The sequence below is a fragment of the Aegilops tauschii genome, chromosome 4, assembly GCF_002575655.3.
Source record: "Aegilops tauschii subsp. strangulata cultivar AL8/78 chromosome 4, Aet v6.0, whole genome shotgun sequence".
Classification (NCBI taxonomy): domain Eukaryota; kingdom Viridiplantae; phylum Streptophyta; class Magnoliopsida; order Poales; family Poaceae; genus Aegilops; species Aegilops tauschii.
This window is the reverse complement of record NC_053038.3, coordinates 385,174,394-385,182,900: the sequence shown is the minus strand read 5'-3', so window position 1 is coordinate 385,182,900 and position 8,507 is coordinate 385,174,394.

The following is an 8,507-nucleotide window of genomic DNA, read 5'->3' as shown; positions in this document are numbered from 1 at the left end:
TAGTGCTAAGTTAACGTTTGGTTCATTTGTGTTGTGGTGTTTAGTTAACTGTTTGGTTCAATTCTGCAATGCGATGTTCAATAGTTGTGGGTGCATTCTGTTATTGTATACCATGTGAGGAATAAATTGAATTTGGTTGTAGTAAATACATGAGAAACAAATACAATTGCTATATTTCCAAGTTGTTAAGCATGCTTGGTTTGGTTAACTTTCTAATCTTCTATTAGGAGTATGTTATATTGTGCAATGTGGTGCTCAGTTAATGTTTGGTTCATTTGTTGTGGTGTATAGTTAACTGCTTGGTTCAATTCTGCAATACGATGTCCAATTGTCGTGGGTAGAATTTTGTATTGTTGTGCATGTGAGGAATAAATCGAATTTGGCTGCACTTAATACATGAGAAACATATACAAGTGCTATATTTCCTAGTCTTAATCATGCTTGGTTTGGATAAATGGGTTTTCCATGTGGCTTGAATTAATCTGATGAATATGCAATGTGCTTTTTTTCATCAACATATTTTACTGATAGCATGCGAACCCTTACTTAACCTGATGACTAACTACCTTATATGTGTTGCAGGGAAACAATGGGAAGCACTGAGGTTTACAATCGAGGTTAGCACATGCATGGTCCGTTGTCTAATAGCACATTATTGTGCAATTGCAGGAACCATTCTAATATTTAGGTTCTTAACAATTTGGTCTTGCACATGTAGGTCCTACTGTCAGAGGTTTTGACCCACAGTTCGACCCTTTTTGCATATGGGGAAATGAGTTGTCCATGAATGTCAATCAAATCAAGAAACCCAGAAAGATTGTTAGGATAAAGAAATTAGCGACAAAAACAACAAGATCTTTGCCTGCACAATGAACAAGACATCAGTTCACTACAAGATGGTACTAACTATTATACCTTGCCTTTTTTTATTCCTTTGCCCCATTTCCAATATAGAGAAGATATTTATGCACATCCTTGTTTTCAGGCCTTTCCAAAGCAGTTCATTGATGATTACCTCTCAAACCACCTCTATGGTCAGGAGGCGAGGAAGGTTTTCATACAACACCCACCGTTCAATATTTAAGTGTTCCTGAAGAGGATGAAGGACGGATGGTCAATCATCCACAGGCACTGGCCTAAAGTTGCAAAGACCTTCAACATGAATGAAGGCTCAATATTCACCTTCCGCTTCAGCAGTTTTCCAGATGAGATGCATCTGTCTATATACCTTCTATGGTGCTAATTTCGAAAGGTTCTAGATGTTGCATGTGAAACTTGGTGCTGGTGCAGTTGTGTAATGGGGTAGCTGAGTGCTGAAGCTATATCATGTTGCACTCTGATGTATTTCGATTATGAAATTCTCCTTACTTAATATGGAAATGAAATATATTATGTACTCAATATGAATGTCAATTAGATTAATAAATGAATTATTAATAATAGGGCAATTAGCCTACTAATGACGAATTAGCCTGCTAATTGGGTTTTGCTATTGCAAACGGTTATTGAGAAAATACCGTGGGCGATGACCTCAGACAACGCACACAGTTTCTAGGAATAAACCGTGTTGGATCAATGAACAATCACACACGACTTTCTCTTGAAAACTGTTTGCGTTAGGCCACCTTGCGCAAACGTTTACCACATAAAAACTGTGTGTGATGGATAACCTTTTCCACACAGTTTCTTCTACGGACCGTGTGTGATGCATTCAATAACGCAAATGATAAAATTGTTAGTGTGCAATGGCAACGCTATCACAAACGATTTAACGGGAAAAATTGTGTGTGATGTACCTGTGAACGGAAACGTTTTCCTTGGAGTGACTGTGTGGGATGTACATACGAATGGAAACGTTTAGCGGGGACTGACTGTGTGGGATGTACTTGCGACCGAAAACAATTTCGCCTGTATAATTGTATTTTTTAGCTCTACTGTACGTATTTCCGTATTTGAGCGCTCGCCGGTCGCACACGACCTCATTTTGCCGAGCGTGTGTGCCAGGAGGGCATATCCCCGACGGTTTCTGGGTCGTGTGGGAAGGACCCCCCTATCGCTGTCACTCACTAGGCGACGATTCCAAATGTCGTCGCGGAAAGGGGTTAAAAACCGTTTGTATAGCACCGACGCGTACTACTATACTCTGTTATGCTTGCATCTGAGTACTTATTGCGCTACTAAGTAGTTTGTTGCTTAGGAATTTCCTCACCCTGAAATTCCTCATTGACGAATTTGTAAAAATCGCATATTCACCCCCCCTCTAGTCGATATAACGCACTTTCATTACAAAAGGATATTCCATTTGTTTTTTATGATGATTGTGTAGAAGCCTTTGAAACACTTAAGAAAGCCTTAACTTCTCCACATATTGTCCAACCACCTGATTGAACTTGCCTTTTGAAATAATGTGTGATGGTAGTGATTATGTTGTTGGTGCTGTTCTAGGACAAAGAGTTGATAAAAAATTAAATGTTATCCATTATGCTAGCAAAACTCTAGACAGTGCCCAGAGAAATTATGCTACTACTGAAAACGAATTTTTAGCAGTTGTGTTTGCTTGTGATAAATTTGGATCTTACATTGTTGATTCCGAAGTAATTGTTCACACTGATCATGCTGCTGCTACTTCTTGAGCTTGCATTGATTTTTCCCTTGAAGAGGAATGGGTGATGCAGCAAAGTAGAGATAAGTATTTCCCTCAGTTAAGAACCAAGGTATCAATCCAGTAGGAGGCACAAGCAAGTCCCCAATATATGCACCTGCACAAACTAACAAACACTTGCACACAACGCGAAAAACGGGTTGTCAATCCCTTCACGATCACGAACAAGAGTGAGATCTAATAGAGATAGGTATAAAAAGATAAATAAAAGAACTAACTAAAGTAAATATAAATAAATTGCAGCAAGGTATTTTTGGATTTCTTTGGTTTATAGATCTGAAAATATATAATGGAAAATATACTCGGGGGCCATAGGTTTCACTAGAGGCTTCTCTCTTGAAAGAAAACACACGGGGGTAAACAAATTACTGTCGAGCAATTGATAGAAAAGCGCATAGTTATGATGATATCTAAGGCAATGATCATGAATATAGGCATCACGTCCATGACAAGTAGACCGACTCCTTCCTGCATCTACTACTATTACTCCACACATCGACTGCTATCCAGCATGCATCTAGAGTATTAAGTTCATAAGAACGGAGTAACGCTTTAAGTAAGATGACATGATGTAGAGGGATAAACTCAAGCAAAATGATATAAACCCCATCTTTTTATCCTTGATGGCAACAATTCAATACGTGCCTCGCTACCCCTTCTGTCACTGGGTGAGGACACCGCAAGATTGAACCCAAAACTAAGCACCTCTCCCATTGCAAGAAAAACCAATCTAGTTGGCCAAACCAAATCGATAGTTCGAAGAGAAATACAAAGATATCTGAATCATGAATAGAATAGTTCAGAGAATACTCAAATAATATTCATAGATAATCTGATCATAAATCCACAATTCATCGGATCTCGACAAACACACCGCAAAATAATATTACATCGGATAGATCTCCAAGAACATCGAGGAGAACATTGTATTGAAGATCAAAGAGAGAGAAGAAGCCATCTAGGTACTAGCTATGGACCCGTAGGTCTGTGGTAAACTACTCACGCTTCATAGGAAGGGCAACAAGGTTGATGTAGAGGCCCTCCGTGATCGAATCTGCCTCCGGCAGGGTGCCGGAAAAGGCCCCAAGATGGGATCTCACGGGAACAGAGGCTTGCGACGGCGAAAAAGTATTTTGGTGAACGCTTCTGATGTAAGGGGGATATTTTAGAATATATAGAGGTGGAATTAGGGTTGGAGGACTCCCGAGGGGCCCACAAGCCCTTAGGGCGCCCCCACCCTGGGGCGCGCCCTAGAGGCTTGTGGCCTCCTTGGGACTCTTCAGGCCCTCTTTCCAAGTCACGTAGGTGTCTTCTGGTCCAAGAAAAATCATCGTAAAGTTTTATTCCATTTGGACTCTGTTTGATATTCCTTTTCTATAAAACTCAAAAACAAGGAAAAAAACAGAAACTGGCACTGGGCTCTGGGTTAATAAGTGGTCCCAAAAAAATTTCCAACGTATCTATAAGTTTTTATTGTTCCATGCTATTATATTATCTATTTTGGATGTTTTATATGCTATTTTATATTATTTTTGGGACTAACTTATTAACCCAGAGCCCAGTGCCAGTTTTTTGTTTTTTCCTTGTTTTTGAGTTTTACAGAAAAGGAATATCAAATGGTTTCCAAATGGAATGAAACTTTACGATGATTTTTCTTGGACCAGAAGACACCTACGTGATTGGAGAGAGGGCCAGAAGAGTCCCGAGGAGGCCACAAGCCTCTAGGGTGCGCCCAGGGGGGCGTGCCCTAAGGGCTTGTGGGCCCCTCAGGAGTCCTTCAACCCTAATTCCACCTCTATATATTCTCAAATATTCCCCCAACATCAGAAGTGTCCACCAAAATACTTTTCCACCGCTGCAGGCCTCTGTTCCCGTGAGATCCCATCTTGGGGCCTTTTCCAGCACCCTGCCGGAGGGGGATTCGATCACGGAGGGCCTCTACATCAACCTTGTTGCCCTTCCGATGAAGCGTGAGTAGTTTACCACAGACCTACGGTTCCCTAGTAGCTAGATGGCTTCTTCCCTCTCTTTGATCTTCAATACAATGTTCTCCTCGATGTTCTTGGAGTTCTATCCGAGGTAATATTCTTTTGCGGTCCGTTTGTTGAGATCCGATGAATTGTGTATTTATGATCAGAGTATCTATGAATATTATTTGAGTCTTCTCTGAACTCTTTTATGCATGATTAAGATATCTTTGTATTTCTCTCCGAACTATCGGTTTGGTTTGGCAAACTAGATTGGTTTTTCTTGCAATGGAGAGGTGCTTAGTTTTTGGTCCAATCTTGCGGTGTCCTCACCCAGTGACAGAAGGGGTAGCGAGGCACACATTGTATTGTTACCATCAAGGATAAAAAGATGGGGTTTATATCATATTGCTTGAGTTTATCCCTCTACATCATGTCATCTTACTTAAAGCGTTACTCCATTCTTATGAACTTAATACTCTAGATGCATGCTGGATTGCGGTCGATGTGTGGAGTAATAGTAGTAGACGCAGGCAGGAGTCGGTCTACTTGTCAAGGACGTGATGCCTATATTCATGATCATTGCCTTAGATATCTTCATAACTATGCGCTTTTCTATCAATTGCTCAACAGTAATTTGTTTACCCACCGTATGTTTTCTTTCAAGACAGAAGCCTCTAGTGAAACCTATGGCCCCCAGGTCTATTTTCCATCATATATTTTTAGATATATAAACCAAAAAACCCAAAAATACCTTGTTGCAATTTATTTATATTTACTTTAGTTTGCTCTTTTATTTATCTTTTATACCTATCACTATTAGATCTCACTCTTGTTCTTGACCGAGAAGGGATTGACAATCCCTTTTTCGCGTTGTGTGCAAGTGTTTGTTAGTTTGTGCAGGTGCATATATTAGGGACTTGCTTGTGCCTCCTAATGGATTGATACCTTGGTTCTTAACTGAGGGAAATACTTATCTCTACTTTGCTGCATCACCCTTTCCTCTTTAAGGAAAAAATCAATGCAAGCTCAAGAAGTAGCATCAAGCCTCCCCAGCAAAACTAAAACCCAATCTATCCCTTCTTGTTTTCTGCAGGATAGCAAGGCAACATTATGCAAAAAGATATTAAGTCTTGATATAGAGAATGAGGATCTTAGGGAGGATAATTTCAGCCTCTGACGCAAGCCAGAGAAGAAGAACATGCCTATACCACCACCATCATCATCTTCACCACCAAAGGAGACTTAAAGTACATGGGTATGGGCACTCCCCTTGGCTTGTGCCAAGCTTGGGGGAGGTGCCCCGGTATCGTATCACCATCACTCTCATTACCTTAACCTATTTTTAGTTTGATCTTTGGTTATCTTTTGAATTAGTTGAATAAAAGTTTAGCATGTTTTTTTTGAGTTTTAGTTCTCGTGATCCATCTATCTATGTAATCGAGTGAGAGTTATATAATAAAGTTTAGTTTGAGTTTTTGCTTCTCTACTTTTAGATTTCAATCAAAATAAAAGAAAATAATGAAAAAGATCATATGCTAATCTTATGTTAAGTAATGACATCAGATAAGGAAAAGTATAAGTGGTAAAATTTATTAGAGGTTGACAAACATAGCATTGGTCAATGATGCAATTCATGAAAGAATTAATAAGGAAGAGAAGATTCACATGCAAATACACTATCTTGGACATCTTTTATGATTGTGAGCCCCCATCAAATATTATATTCCAAAATTGTTGATGTTGGACAAGGAAGACAACGTAATGATTCATGTTTGTTCATATTCACATAGAAGTTATATTGTCATAGATCCTTCAACATGTGGTGCTTGCTCAATATCTTTGGTAGCCAAAAATCCGTACTAAGTAGAGATACTACTTGTGCATCCAAAAACCTTAAACCCAAAATCTTGTTTTGAGAGTCCACCATACCTACCTATGGATTGAGTAAGATCCTTCAAGTAAGTTGTCATCGGTGCAAAAAGGCAATAAAAATTGCTTCTAAATGTGTTGGATAATTTAGTGCAAGAGAAAATTGACCGTTGTACAAACTTGTGACGACAAAGTAATAAAAGCGACAGACTGCATAATAAAGGTTGCTATCATAAGGGGCAATATAATGTGACGTTCTTTTGCACTAAGAGATTGAGCATACAAACCAAAAAACGCATGACAACCTCTGCTTCCCTCTGCGAAGGGCCTATCTTTTACTTTATGTATTTACTTTCATGCAAGAGTCAAAGTATTCTTCCCTCTTCCTTTTTATTTTCTCTTTTTGCAAGCATCATGTGGTGAGGAAAGATCTAGGCACATATATCCAGTTGGATGTGGGTGAGCATGAGTTATTATTGTTGACATCACCCTTGAGGTGAATACGTTGGAAGGCAAAACTTTAAGCCCCTATCTTTCTATGTGTCCGGTTGAAACTTTTTGCTCATGGGTATACGGTGAGTGTTAGCAATCATAGAAGATTGAATGATGGTTAAGTATGTGGACTTGCCAAAAGGCTCCGATACGAGACCCTTCCTGAAAATATGATGAATTGTAATTGCAAAAGTTGATGAGAAGATAGTTTGTTAGTTTTCAATAGAGTTTATGCTTTTACTTCGATGTTGTGATGAATTGTTACTTATTCATGAGAAGTTATATGATAAAGTTATGTGAATAAAGTTTTATGATAAAGTTTGTTATTGTTATAATAATAAGCATGATGCTACTATGTCCATATTTTGTTTTTATCGACACCTCTCTCTCTCTAAGCATGTGGGCATGTTTTTCGATATCTGTTTTTCGCTTGAGGACAAGCGAGGTCTAAGATTGGGGGAGTTGATACGTCCATTTTGCATCATGTTTTCCTACTGTTATTTATAATGTTTTTATGCATAATAATGCTTTATGGAGTAAATCTAATGCCTTTTCTCTCATAATATGCAAGGTTTACAAAAAGAGGGAGAATACCAGCAGCTGGAATTCTAGACCTGAAAAAGCTACGTCAGGGCACCTATTTTGCACATCTCCAAATGAGCTGAAAATTTACGGAGAATTATTTTGGAATATAAGAAAAATATTGGAGCAAATAATTACCGGAGGGGGCCACTTGGCGAGCACAAGACACCAGGGCGCGCTAGGCCCCCCAGGCGCGCCCTGGTGGGTTGTGCTCAGCCCAGCCCACCTCCGGTGCCCATCTTCTGGTATATAGGTCATTTTGACCTAGAAAAAAAAATAAGGAGAGGGCTTTCAGGACGGAGCGCCGCCGTCTCGAGGCGGAACTTGGGCAGGAGCACTTTTTGCCCTCTAGCGGAGTGATTCCACCAAGGGAACTTCCCTTCAGAGGGGGAAATCGAAGCCATCATCATCACCAACAACCCTCTCATCTTTGGGAGGACAATCTCCATCAACATCTTCAACAACACCATCTCCTCTCAAACCCTAGTTCATCTCTTGTGTTCAATCTTTGTACCAAAACCTCATATTGGTACCTGTGGGTGACTAGTAGTGTTGATTACATCTTGTAGTTGATTACTATATGGTTTATTTGGTGAAAGATTATATGTTCAGATCCATATGCTATTTAATACCCCTATGATCTTGAGCATGATTATCATTTGTGAGTAGTTACTTTTGTTCTTGAGGTCACGGGAGAAGTCATGTTGCAAGGAATCATGTGAACTTGATATGTGTTCGATATTTTGATGGTACGTATGTTGTGATTCCTTAGTGGTGTCATGTGAACGTCGACTACATGGCACTTCACCATATTTGGGCCTAAGGGAATACATTGTGGAGTAGTTATTAGATGATGGGTTGCTAGAGTGACAGAAGCTTAAACCCTAGTTTATGTGCTACTTCGTAAGGGACCGATTTGGATCCAAATGTTT